Here is a 14,257-nt window from a genome sequence, read left to right as displayed (position 1 = left end):
TTACCTATCAACAAAACTCAATTATAAGAAGTTGCCCTGGAGTGGGACTTCACTAACCTCAAGTTCTAACGTGGCTGCCCTTGTTTCCTGTAATCAATTATTGTCTACCTGTGGTTAGAAAGGGTTGGAACATTCCAGGGGGGCAAATTCATTTAAAGGTTTCATTGAGGCAATGATTTACTATACTGTCAATACAACTGTCCTTGCCAGTAGGGCTGAGATGTCCTTACATTTTAAGGGGGACCATTCTAACCATATATCAAGATTTGGTTTGTATCAGGTCACCGGCTTTCCTTTCAACACTGTCACACTTACTTTCTTGTCATATTTGCTCACTGAAAATTGGGAGAAAAAGACATGCTCCAGGATTAAATCTGCTGTGAGTACACAAATTTTTATTAAGCTAGACAACAATGTGAATGCGAAGACTTGAAAGTGACAATTTTTGTATGGAAGAAGCTAAACATTTCAATTTTATTACTTTGAATAAAGTTATGCTGCATTTTGCATAAATGTGTTTATTCTTCTATTTGCATTTGGAAATGACCTTTCACTCAGTACTGATGCCAGCTGCAATGCAGAAAGCACTATATAACTTGGCAATCTTGCGGCAATATTCAGGCAGGTGCTGTATATTGCCTGATATTGCCTCAGTCTGTCTACTTTCTCATTTTCAAGGAAGGAGAAAGGTCAAAGATTGCAGCCTTCTGTGATTTAAAATTCAAATGAGAAACTTTCTCTTCTTCTAAAACCCAATCATTATCTGTGATTGGGTATGTCCTTTCCAACTTGATTTTTCTTATTTTTATTTCTTGTGCAGAATATTAGAATAAACAAAAAGTGTATATGAGAAGTTTCCCCATTATTAGGCTCTATTTATATGTATATTATATCTCCATCTGTATGTACAGCTAGCTTGACTAGTTAGGAATTTGGTGAGCTTTTTATTTTGTTCCTTTTTTCATTGCTTGCTAGCACTTATCAACCAACATCCCAGAGTTCTAATATTTTCTTATAAACTGTTTATGGGTATCATAGAAAGTAATTATTTACAGGCATCTGCATGCTCACACACACACACACACACACACACACCACACACGATATCAAACTGAACCTGTAATGTAAAAAATATTAGTCTAGAGACAATTTTGTGTAGTATACTCTCCATCCAGTCCTCCATCATGAACATTGATCACTGGCCTATAGCCCTTGCAATTTAACCAAATTCTTGTACCAATGATGATATTAACCCAGTAGTTTTGTAGGAAGAACAGAGCACATCTGTTTATTATGCAGCATGGTGTCATAGACATTTTGAAATATTTTGGCTTTACATATATCCCAAGAAACATAGCATAAACTGCAGTGAGGGCTTTAGAAGCAGCTCCATTGACTTAGTCCTCAGACCACATGACAATTTATCATGTGGCACTGGAGCATACCATTTCCCTTGTCTTTGCACTTTATTTATGAATTTTACATGAAATCATTACCATTTCTGTATTCAGTCTTTTTGCAGTGGTGGAAGCAGGGATCTAAACAGGCTCTTACATCTCAAAGACATATTCATTAGGACTGAATTATGAGTTCAGCACATCCTGAAAATAGGAACTGCTCAGAACCTCCTCACAGCTGTCTTTTTGCTGCTCTCACAACTGCCATCACCCTGTACGAAATGACGACTCCATTCCACACCCACCAGATGTTTTTGCCCTCATTTTATGGTGTCAGCCTTGAATACAGAAATCTTGGGTTTTATCAAAACCAAAATAGGCTGCTTTTAAGTAAGATGAAGAAAGAACTCCCAAGGTTGTTGACATTAATATAAAAGTGCAGGAAGAACTTGTCTGCTTGCTTTAGTCGCTCTTCAGAAGGTAGAAAAACAGGAATATTTTATATTATAAAAATATAAATTTAAGGGATCTAACATTTTAAAAATATGATGGCTTATACCTATAAAATACCGCATGTTTTAGGCCTGAACAGAAGGTAATAGATATCACCACCAATCTTCTTTGTAATTATGAGGGAGGAAGAAATTTTCCTCTACCCATCTAGGCTTTTTCAGCTAGTCTAATAATTAAATTTACATGAGACAGATTAACAAGAAGAAATAATCAATTTTAATTGCATACATATGTACAGGAACCCCACATACATGAGCAAGTCAGAGACCCCACATACATGAGAGTTTCAAAGACAGAAAGGTAAAATGAGGTATATATGGCATTTTGAGCAAAAGGCAAGGTAAGATGCCCTGAGGCTTTAGAAGGGCAGAGGTCATTTGCAGATAGATAAGAAGAGCAGATGGTAGGTAATTAGAAGTTGGCCTTGTCATAAAAAGTTATCTTGTTGCTAACTAATTATAGACAGGGCCCCCAATTTATTAATAGATTCTTCTAGGTACTAAAGGGAGGGATGGACAGAAGTTTATCTTGAGTTTGCAGGGTTTTGATTGCCTGCAACTCAAAATAATCTATATACCAAAGTAGCACATATTGGGGAGACCTGTTCTTTATTAATTTTTGTCAGTAGTCATCGGCAGCCGTCCGTCTCGAGAGAGGATGGTGTAGCTTCTTAAGAGTCTATCTGCACCGCCGAGAATGGCTGTGCAGTCCGACTCGGGAGTGACACGGTATCTGTCTCCTCCCGTGTTGAATCGACATCTTGCGATGACGCTGGAGTGTCCTCTCCAGTGAAGCTGAAGCTACAGAGCCTGGGCAGGGTGATATGGAGGGTCTGCTGTTGCCCATGCAGCAGACCCCCCCTCTCTTCGCAGCTGAAGGGTCCAAGGGAAAGACGGAGTCAATACAGCTTGGCTTCAGGTGCGCCCCAGGAGTTGCCGGTGTTGACTACAACGTCAAACCGCCTTAGGGACTCTGGCTCCGGATTTTCTGTCGGGGTTTACTCCCTTAGCCTTTCCCCTGAAGAGGTATGCCGCAAGGCAGCGGAGGTTTTTTGGAATCAGAGTTTTCCTTCTCTGATGTGCCCTGACTGGAAGATCGAACCAGCGACACTTAGCTCGCAGGCCGACGCTCAATCCACTGAGCCAAACCAGCCAGGATTGTCAGTAGTAATATGCTAATAAATTATAATGTATCATTGTAGAGTCACTATACATTTTGTTAAGACTTTCATTATCCACATAGAGATCCCCCTTGCTAGATACCAATTATATCTCCATTTGGGCCATCTTTATTATATAATCTTAATAACATTTTGACATGAAAAATATTTGTGCTGAAGGCAAAAAAGGAATTAAGGAGTGCAAGTTTCTGTGAAGATAGTAAGAAAATTAGAGCCCTGGCTGGTGTGGCTCAGTGGATTGAACACTGGCTTATGAACCAAAGGGTCGCCGGTTCAATTTCCAGTCAGGGCACATGCCTCGTTTGTGGGCCAGATCCCCATCTGGTGATGCATGAGAGAGGCAACCGCACATTAATATTTCTCTCCCTCTCTTTCTCCCTCCCTTTAGCTCTCTCTAAAAATAAATAAATAAAATATAAAAAAAAATGAAACTTAGAATTAATGTCTAGACCACTTGGCCCCTTGTTCATCATGTTCGTTCATATTCATACACTTAATACATATTTAGTTATTGTTAATTATTTGTATGACACTTTGGTATATATAAGAGATAATTATATTACAATGTGATGAGTGCTGGGATACAAGGTTGAAAAGAAAGAATTGTCCTTTCCGGTAATTGTCAGGAGTCAGGAAGTTTGGAATGCAGGCTAAATGAAGGGGAATAGGAAGATGAAGCCTGATGCATTGGCCTGAAAATCAGAATGTGTTTCAATAAAAATTAAGTTTAATGATTAATAAGTCACAGACAATAAAATACATCAATCTTTAAGGTATGATTATATAAGTTTTGACAATGTATATGTATGTGTAAATATCACAATGATCAAAGTATACAATATTTCTATTACCCGAGAAAATTCCTTTGTACTTCTTTGTAGTCAATATCTCCATACTGTCCCCAGGCCTAGGCAACCAAAGATATATTGTTTTTCCTCTTCTAGAATGTTATATACATGTAATCATATGGTATGTATGTTTTTATGTTTGACTTATTTTTCCCAGCATAATGAATTTCAGTCATGTTGTTGTATCAGTAGTTCATTGTTTTCATTACTGAGTAGAGCTCCATTGTGTGCGTGTACTGTACATTGTTTATGCATTCAACTGTTGATAGATGGCTCTTTCCAGTTTTTGACCATGATAAAGTTTCTGTTAACATTTGCATACAAATTTTGGGGTGGGCACATATTTACATTTCTCTTGGGCAAATTCCTAATTATGTTTGCATGCTATATCATTTTCCATCCTTTAACTTTTAACCAATCTATGCCTTTGAAGTGTGTTTGTTAAAGAAAGCACACAGGTGGATCTTCCATTTTTATCCAATTTGACAGTCCGTGTCTTTTAATTGGAATAGTCAGATAATTTTCATGTAGTTTAACGACCTATTCAGCTGAATTCCATTCATTGGTTTTCTGCTTGGAAAAGTTATATAACATTTCCTCTAGGAAAGGACTGTTGGCAACAATCTCCCTCAGCTTTTGTTTGCTAACAATTATATATTTCATCTTCATTTCTGATTTTTTATTTTCACAATACGTAGAATTCAACATGACAGTTCTTGTTTTCAGCATTTAAAAAATGTTCAATTCTCTTCTCCCTCACCTAATTTCAAATGAGAAATCTGTGATATTTTGTATCTTTATTCCTCTGTGTATAATGTATCATTCTTCTTTAGCTGCTTTTATGACTTTGTTTCTATCAATTTATGAAATGCCTTGGTATGATTTTCTTTGTGTTTTTTATTAGTCTTGATGAGCTTCTTGGATCTGTGGTTTTTAGTTTTTATCTACTGGAAAACTTTTGTCCCCAATTACATCAGACATTGTTTTGATTCACCCCCTCCAATTCTTACCGAAACTATAATTACATACATAGCAGATACTGATATGATATTATTCTACAGAGCACTGAGGCTATGTTTATTTTTTTGGTCTTTTTAATTTTATGCTTAAGTCTGAATAGTTTCTGTCACTAGACTTTAAGGTTTACTAGTCTTTTATTCTGCGGTATCTAATTTGTGTTAATTTTCTCCAGTGTCATTTTCATTTTAGATACTGAATTTTTTATCTTCTGGAGTTCCATGTTGTTCATTCTTTTATTTTCTATTTCTATCTTTATTATGTTCGCATTTTTTTGAAATTCTTAAAGATCTTGTCTCTTAATTTTATCATCTTTGTTATTTTTGGTCTGCTTTCTTTTGACTTATTTTTCTCCTGGTTATGTATAATATTTTCTGCTTTCCACATAGCTATTAATTTTTTATTAAATTATAGATATTTTAAATTTTATGTTGGATTTGTTTTGGCAGGCAGTGTAGGTATTTGCAGAACAGCTTGATAATTTCAAAGGTTGTTTTTAAGCTTTTCTTTGAGCAGGTCTGTAGTAGCCTTTATTCTAGGGTTAGTTTAGTTCTAACTATGAAGGCACAATCCTTTGGGGTTTATACCATATCAATATTTATTTATTTATTTATTTATTTATTTACTTACTTACTTACTTATTGTTTTTCTATTACGGTTGTCCCACTTTTTCCCCCACTGCTCCACCCCCAACCCTATACCAAATACTTTAATGTATTTAACAACATCTCTCCTGGGCTGGTGGATAATTGAGCAATTGTCAGCCCCTGGTGTGTCAGTCAGCCCCTAGTAATTGTTCTTCGCTAGTAATCATTCTTTGCCTGACCTCAGGGAGTTTTATCTTGTGTATATGTACACTGACATTCAGATAGAGAGAGAAGAGGACAAATACGAAGATGTCTGGAGGATGTTCTCTTTGTAGCACTCTCTGCGTTGTACTCTACCCTCCAAATTCTAGCCACCTCAGCCTCCCTAAATTTCATTTTTGTCTCTGCAACTCAGGGAAACCACCAAACGTTGTTCGCTACCCCCTCCCTTTGTAATGAATGGTTCATAAATCCTCTCCTGGCAGAAGGCGGGGTCAGTCATAGAGCTTATCTAAATTAATTCTCTTCCTATAGGATCACGGCCTTGTGCTGTCTGTTGTTTAACATGATAGAGGTGTTATTTCATGTATTTTTCCTAGTTTTCTAATTATTAGTGTTGAGAGAATAATTCGAATAGCAGCCATTCTTTTTTAGGCAGAAGCAGAAATCCACGTAGTGAGTTTTTACATAGAACGATTGATGTACATTCTATGTAAATCTCAGACAATACAGTCCTGTAGAAATACCTTATTTCTGGAATGATGGGATAACAAATTAGGCCAATCTTCTAAGTGAGGACAAGTAAAAACAGTAAGAGTAAATTAAAAAGAAAACCTCTTAAAAACATTCAAGAGCTAACTCGATAATGAAGAATTATCAGGGCACACAATAAGTGAGAATTTAGAACCCCAAAATTTAAACCTGGCCCTTAAATAGTGCTTCTGTAGTGAGAACACTTGCCAATCCAGAAGAATAGCTGTGAAATTGAGTGCAGTTCCATAGAATGATCAAAATATATGTCAACAGTTGATAGAAAACGAACAAAAGGTTTAACAGGTACTTAAGAAAGAGGAAATTTAAATAGCCATTAAACATATGAAACCTTCTAAACTTTATTGGCAGTTAGAAAAAGATTAATGAAAACCACAAAGAGATACTAGTATTTACCCACTAAAATGGCAAAAACCAAAATATATAATGATACTAAGTTTTGGCAAGAATGGTTGTTATGGAGACACTCATATTTCACTAATGGGAGCATAGTTTGCCTATAAACACTTGGGGAAATTTTATATCTAGTAACTTTGAAGATAGGTATAGTGTATGATCCAGTCAATTCACTCCTAGGTATATACTTAGAGAGTCGTGTGCACATATGCTTCAGGATTCATGTACAAAAATGTTCATCGTAGTATTATTTATAATTGTAAAAATTAATATCCCTGAAAGCCCCCTATGTATAACAACTAAAAATTAATATGAAATATATGGTGTGTGTGTATGTATACATATGGTATATATATATGATTTTTATATATTAGAATATTCTGTAATGAGAGAAATGTATAGATACATATGATATCTTGAATGAATCTTAAAATCATGTTAAGAAGTAACCTAAGAGATACACACAGTTCGATTTCATTTGCACCAAAGTAAACCATATCATTTGAGGTTACAAATGTAGGTAGTGAAACTCTAAATAAATGCAAAAAAAGGAGCGCAACAAAAGGACAGGGACTACATTTAGGGGAAGAGGCAAGTGTTTTGAATGAGAAGGGGCATGTAGTATTTTTCCAGAACCCTAGAAATGTTATATTTCTTGATCTGGGAGACAGTTAATAATTTGTTATTATTAATAATTTATGTTATATATAATGCAGTTTTGTACATGTATTTTCACAGTAAGAAAAGTTTTTAAAATGGTATTGCTGTCAATTTAGGCCAGCTCTATCCAATAGAAAAATAATGTGAGCCATGAATGTGAGCTACATATGTAATTTAAAATTTTCTAGTAGACCTTTTAAATGGTAAAAAGAAACAGGTGAAAATAATTTTAATAATATGTTTTGTATAATTGATTAGGTCTAAAATATCATTACTTTAACATACAATCAACATAAAAATTCTAAATTATATTATATCTTTTTAATTGCTGTCTTTAAAAAATAATTTTTATTTATTTTTAGAGAGATGGTAAGGGAAGGAGAAAGAAAGAGAAAGAAACATCAATGTATGTTTGCCTCTTGCACACCCCCAATTGGGGACCTGTCCCACAACCCAGGCATGTGCCCCTGACTGGGAATTGAGTTGGCAACCTTTTGGTTCTCAGGCCAGTGCTCAAGTCAACTGAACTACACCAGCCAGTGTTATTGCTAAGTCTTAAAATCCAGATTTCAAGCATTCAATAGTAACATGTGGCTAACTAACAACAACTGTATTGGACGTTATGAGTCTAGGCTATGAGTGACAGTTGTGTGTACTGCAGCAAGCACAAAGGATTTATAGAACAGGTGAAAACAGAGATCATAACCTGGGCACAGTAGCAATGAGTTTGAGAACTGAGGTAGATAATGCCCTGGTGGAGAAAGTCATTGATCGTAAACTAACAATCAGTTGAGCGTCTGAATCAAGAACTAAGTTTTAGGTAGAAAGTATTCTGAAGCTATGAAGGAAACAAAGAGGGAGTCCTGCTCACTGGACACCAATCCAGCTCTATCACTTGGGCAAGTTCACATTTCTTTGTGCTTTTTTCTTCTCAACTGCAAAATGAGCTGAAAGACATATCATTATAATAGTTAAGTGAGACAGGGAGTGTAAAGTAAGTAGTGAAACTACTAGTTTAACTGTATGCTGGCTAAATGTTTTTCATGAAAAATCAAAACACCTCATGCAAAAATAAGTATCTGTGTTTTATTCAGCAAACACTCATTTGTATTTCTCCTATGCAGACCCAGGACTTCGCCATCACACTTCATCTGAGACTATAATCAGGAAGTACCACCTCATCAGGTAAGGGATAACTTCTGGAGGGCGTTACGAGAGAAAGAGAGATCAGGTTTGGTTTAGAACTGTTGCTTGAGTTTGATGTGAATGATGGGTTGGAGGCTAAGATTTATTCTTGGAGGATGCTGCCATGATCCAGACATAATTTGATGGTACCTTAGAGGAGAGACAGTAGAGATGGAAGAGAATGGATAGAGTCATGAATACACCTGGACTGACTAGTATTGTGAGTTTTGAGGCTAAAGGACGACTTGAAGGTGTTGTCCTCATTTCTAGATCGAGTGATGAGGTGGATGGTGGTGCAAAGCACTGATATGAAAAAAATGAAACATAACCAATTGTCTAAGAGCAAGGACTCTGGACCCCAAATGGCTTGCCTTGAAATGTGATTCTTGCACTGAATGATTTTGGATAAGGTATTTAAGCTCTCTCTGACTCAGTTTTCTCATCTATAAAACAGGCATGACACTAGTACTTACCTCATTGGGCTGTTACATGGATTAATAAGGTATTATTTATAATGCTTTTAGAAAAATGCTTGGCACACAGTAGGCACTATATAAATGTTTATTAAGTGAATACAGTAAACAGACATGAAATGACTCATATGGAAAGAAATATGATGAATTCAGTTTGCATCTATTGAATTTGGAGCATCTGAGTGTGGCCATCAAGAGATGATGTTGTGTTGGCAGTTGGATATATGAGTCCAGATTTTAGAAGAAAGATTTTTTTGGATCTAATAATCATCTGTCTATTAATTTGCCTGTGTATCTCTCTATCTATCTCTACCCATCATTTGAAAAACAGAAGTAGTTATCTCAGAAATAGAATTAGGTTTTTAATTATCTTATTTCTGAATAGAGCACAATGAAGGAATCCTTTTGCTAAAGCGTTCTGGTTTAAAATGATATAATATTGCAGTGAATTTTTATCAGTATTCCAAAGGGATCATTTTTCTACTAGTGCCTGATTAATTCAGTAGTTACGTATCACTGTTGGCAGGGTACAGCTATAAGAACTTTTGGGGAAGGAAACAAGATCCACTTGGCTCAAAATCTCAATGCACTTCTTCAGCAGCATCTACATCATTCTTTTATTGGGTTTCTTTGGAAGGTACAGTAATTAGCTGTACATATTTGAATTAGTTTTATAATATCAGGCAAACTCTTCCTCATACTTAAATATTATGACAAGGTCTGGCATGGGAAGGAGAAAAAAAGTTACATAAGGAGCACAAATGGACCAAAAACTTAAGCACTCTTTCTTTTGTTATAATTTAATTCTCAGTGTGCTTTTTTCTTAACCTCCGCAAATATAGGAGCAGAGTTTTTTAAAGGTAAAACTTGAATTGAGATATAAGTAACATACCATAAAATTGACTCTTTTAAAGTGGGCAGTTCAGTAGATTTTAGTGCTACAATCACTACTATATGTAATTTGAGAACATTTTCCTTACACCCTTCCTCCCAAAATAAATCTTGCACTTGTGAGAGTGGCAAAACAATTTTTCTCCCTCCTTTCTAAATTCTTCTGGCTGGACTAATAATAATCAAATAAATATGAGGCAGATTACCAGAAAAAGTGATCATGCTTATTACACACATACATACAGGGGTTCTATAAGAATATAACACCAAATGACAGATGGGGCAGTTGAGGCTTATATGCAATCTTGAGTCAAGAAGAAGTATGTGTGGGGGTGTGTGATCTGGGACTTCAGGGGGGAGGAAGGAAATTCACATGGAGATGAAAAGCAAAAGTTTGGTAAACTAATGCTTGCTGGGCCATCAGAGAGGACTTCCATCAAAAGAGCCTTACTAGGGTCCTCCCTGTCTGTCACACCTGGTTCCTATTAACCTATATGATGATAGTTCTCTACCTGGAGCAGGTTCTTTATCTAAATTCTTTTAGGCAGTTAGGGGGAAGGTGAAGGGTTTTTTCCTGAGTCTTGTATTTCTTAAAAATAACTAGTTTAAAATAATATCTACAAAAAAGAACATTTTGGGGTGGCAAGCTCTGCTTTCCCTCATATTCTGTAGCAGTCACTTTTCATCCCCACCTCCTGACTCCCAATCCTTGGACATCATTAGTGTACTTACTTTCTTTTTTTTTATTTTTTTTTAGTACAACTTTAACTTCTTTTTTTTAAAACTTTTTTTTTTACAAGGTTACTTTGTTTTTATTTTTATTTTATTTTATTTTATTTTATTTATCTGCTTTTAGAGAGAGGGGAAAGGAGAAAGAGAGGGAGAGAAGCATCACTGTGTGGTTGCCTCTCACTTGCGCCCCCAACTGGGGACCTGACGTGCAACCTAGTCATGTGCCCTGACTGAGAATCGAGCCAGCGACACTTGGTTCGCAGGCCAACGCTCAATCCACCGAAACACAGCATCATTAGTGTACTTTCTGTTTCTATGGATTTTTCTATTCTAGACATTTTTTTTAATCTATAGCAATACTTTGCTGCAACTTAACATGAACGTAAAGCAAGATATAATGGTGCTTAAATCACCATTGGGTAAATAATCAGTGTACAACCCAATGAATCTTCAAAAAAATAAATATGCTTGTGTATCTGCCACCCAGATCTAGAAAGAGAATATTATCAGCATTACACAAGCTCCCTCTTGTGCCCTCATTCTGTCCCTATTACTCAGAGGTAACCCACTATTTTGAATTCTGTCACTGTTTATTAATTTTTATGTTTTTGAACATTAAGCAAATATATTCAAATGTTTAGTTTCTTTTGTTCAGCACTAGTTTTTAATATTTATTTGTGGTTTATTTATTCTATTTAATCATTGATTCTTTCAAATTTATTTGTCTTAGCTTACTTTTTTGACTGCGTTTTGCATTTTTTCTTTGTTTTTGAATTCTTTCAACTTTATGAAAATATGTCTAGGTTCAGAATAATTTTTTAAGTATATCTTATTGATTATGTTATTACAGTAGTCCCAATTTTTCCCCCTTTGCTCCCCTATACCCAGAACCCCCTTCCCTCTAGCAATCCCACCCTCCTTAGTTCATGTCCATGGGTTGTGCACATAAGTTCTTTGGCTTCACCCTTTCCTATATTATTCTTAACATGCCCCTGTCTATTTTGTACCAACCGATTTTGCTTCTTAGTCCCTGCACCATTTCCTCATTACTCCTCCTTCCCCCTCCCAGCTGATAACCCTTCAAATGATCCCATACCTATGATTCTGTTTCTATTCTGGGTGGCTTATTGGATTTTGTTTATATTTTTTAGATTCAGTTGTTGATAGTTGTGAGTTTGTTGTCATTTTAGTGTTCATAGTTTTGAGCTTCTTTTTCTTAAGTAACCCTCTGACATTTCATATAATAATGGCTTGGTGATGATGAACTCCTTTAGCTTCACCTTGTCTGGGAAGCACTTCATCTGTCCTTCCATTCTAAATGATAGCTTTGCTGGATAGAGTAATCTTGGTTGTAGGTTGCTTTTCATCACATTGAATACTGTTTGCCAGTCCCTTCCTGCCTGCAAAGTGTCCTCTGAGAAATCAGCTGATAGTCCTATAGGCACCCCCTGTAGGCAACTCTCCGCCTCTCTCTTGCTGCCTCCAGGACTCTCTCTTTATCTTTCACCTTTGGCATCTCAGTCATGATGCGTCCTGGTGTGGTCCCCTCTGGGTCCAGCTCGCCTGGGACCCTCCGTGCTTCCCGGACCTGTTGTCCACCTCCTTCACAAAATTTGGGAAGTTTTCCTCATTTTTTAAAATTCATTGATTTGAACCCCGGTTTCCTTCCTTCACCACTGGTTTTGTGTGGATGTTCCTTTGTTTCACTTTGCATAGCCTTCACTTCTTCTCTTATGCATTTGCCATACTCAATCATATCTGTCAAGCCTGTGAGCATCTTTATCACCAGTGTTTTGAATTCTGCATCTGTTAGGTTGTCTATCTCTGCATTTGTGAGGCTGACTATCTCCTCATCGCTTAGTTCTCCCACTGGAACCTTGATCCATTCCCCCTTTTGGGCCATACTTCTTTGTCTCCTCATTCTGACAAGCTCCTGTGTTTGTTCACCTCCACATCCCAGGTAGAGCTTTTGCTCCTGTCTGGATGAATATTCCTTCTTTATATCTTTGTTTGCTGGACCACCAAACAGTTTGATTTTCTGGAACTTCCGCTTGTTTCTAATTTTGAGATAGTTGTATTTCTTCTTAGTTGTGGAGGGAGATGCAGCGTATCTGTCTATGCCTCCATCTTGGCCGAAAGTCCAGAATAATTTTTATTGATCCTTCTTGGAGTACTTTGGACTTTTTGATTCTGTAGATTGATTACTTTCATCAACTTTGGAGAACTATCTATTATTATATCTTCAGATATTGTTTCTCTTCCATTTCTGCTCTGTTTATGGCTCTTTAAATAAATATTTTATTCTGTTTTTTCTCCATGTTATTCTTAAAATTTTTCATTAACGTATCATATATATATAATAAAATGCACAGTTTTTAATTGCAGAGTTAGTTAATCTTTGACAAGTATGTATAACCACACAGCCACCACCTCAATCAAGGAATAGCACATTTCCAACACTCCAGTAAGCACTTTCGTACTCCTTTCCAGTCAATCTGCATCCTGCGTAACAACCATTGTTCTGATTTCTATTCCCATACATTAGTTTTGCTGGTTCTTGAACTTTCTGTATATGCTATAGACTCTTCGGTTTGTGGCTATTCTGCTCAAAACAATGTTTTTGATATTCACATATTGTTTCATGTACAGAGATTCATTTCTTTTCATTGATGAGGAGGAATTTGTTGTATGAAGATCTGTTTATCCGTGGACCTTTAATTACACTTGCATTGTTTCTTTCTTTTTTAAAAAACTATTTTATTTATTTTTAGAGACGGGGAAGAGAGAGAGAAAGAGAGGGAGAGAAACACCTGTGTGCGAAAGGTAGATCTATCAGTTGCCTCTCACAGACCCCCAACTGGGGACCTGGCCCGCAACCCAGGCATGTGCCCTGACTGGGAATCGAACCAGTGACCTTTTGGTTCACAGACCAATGCTCAATCCATTGAGACACACCAAACCAGGGCTGCATTGTTTCTAACTTGAGGCTATTACTGGTAAAGTTTTATGGACATTTTCATGCACATCTTTTTTTGGACTGTGGAGAAGGAAAATAATTTTTCCTCTATGCCCCTAAGTTGTTGGCTGAGCCCCACCGCCTCTCCTCGCCCCATAATAGAAAAACAGATTAATAGGAGAAAACAAACTGAAGTTTACTAATGTGTATACCTCTTGTATATAATGAAAAGTCCCAGGAAAACTGAACAACTCCTAGAAGTGACCCAAGTCATCACCTTAAGGACAAAAGAAAGATGTTGTGTGTGGGTAATCAATTGTGGGAGGTGACCAGGAAAAGCACAGCCAACAAGAGTATGGTTGTCATGAAGATTTAAGTCATTGCCTTCTTTATTGATAAGAGTTTCTAGAGATTTAGAGTCTTCCTTTCCTTCCTGGTACAGAGAGGAAGACACCCTTACAGATGGAGATTTCCCTTATAAATGTACATGTCTCTTACAAAGGGTAACTTGTCCTCAGGTTTTCAGAGCCACTCCTGTGTCTGCTGTTTCTTAAAAATAATCAGCTCAAGGTAATCCTAATGCCAAAGCATAGTATCATGGAGTGGCAAGTTCTGCTCCCCTCATTCTTCTGAGAGTATTGGCAGCTGCTT

Source organism: Furipterus horrens, unplaced genomic scaffold (genome assembly GCF_987537825.1).
Source record: "Furipterus horrens unplaced genomic scaffold, mFurHor1.1.pri manual_scaffold_17, whole genome shotgun sequence".
NCBI classification, from domain to species: domain Eukaryota; kingdom Metazoa; phylum Chordata; class Mammalia; order Chiroptera; family Furipteridae; genus Furipterus; species Furipterus horrens.
The sequence above is the reverse complement of the archived record's forward strand: the minus strand, read 5'-3'. Positions refer to the sequence as shown.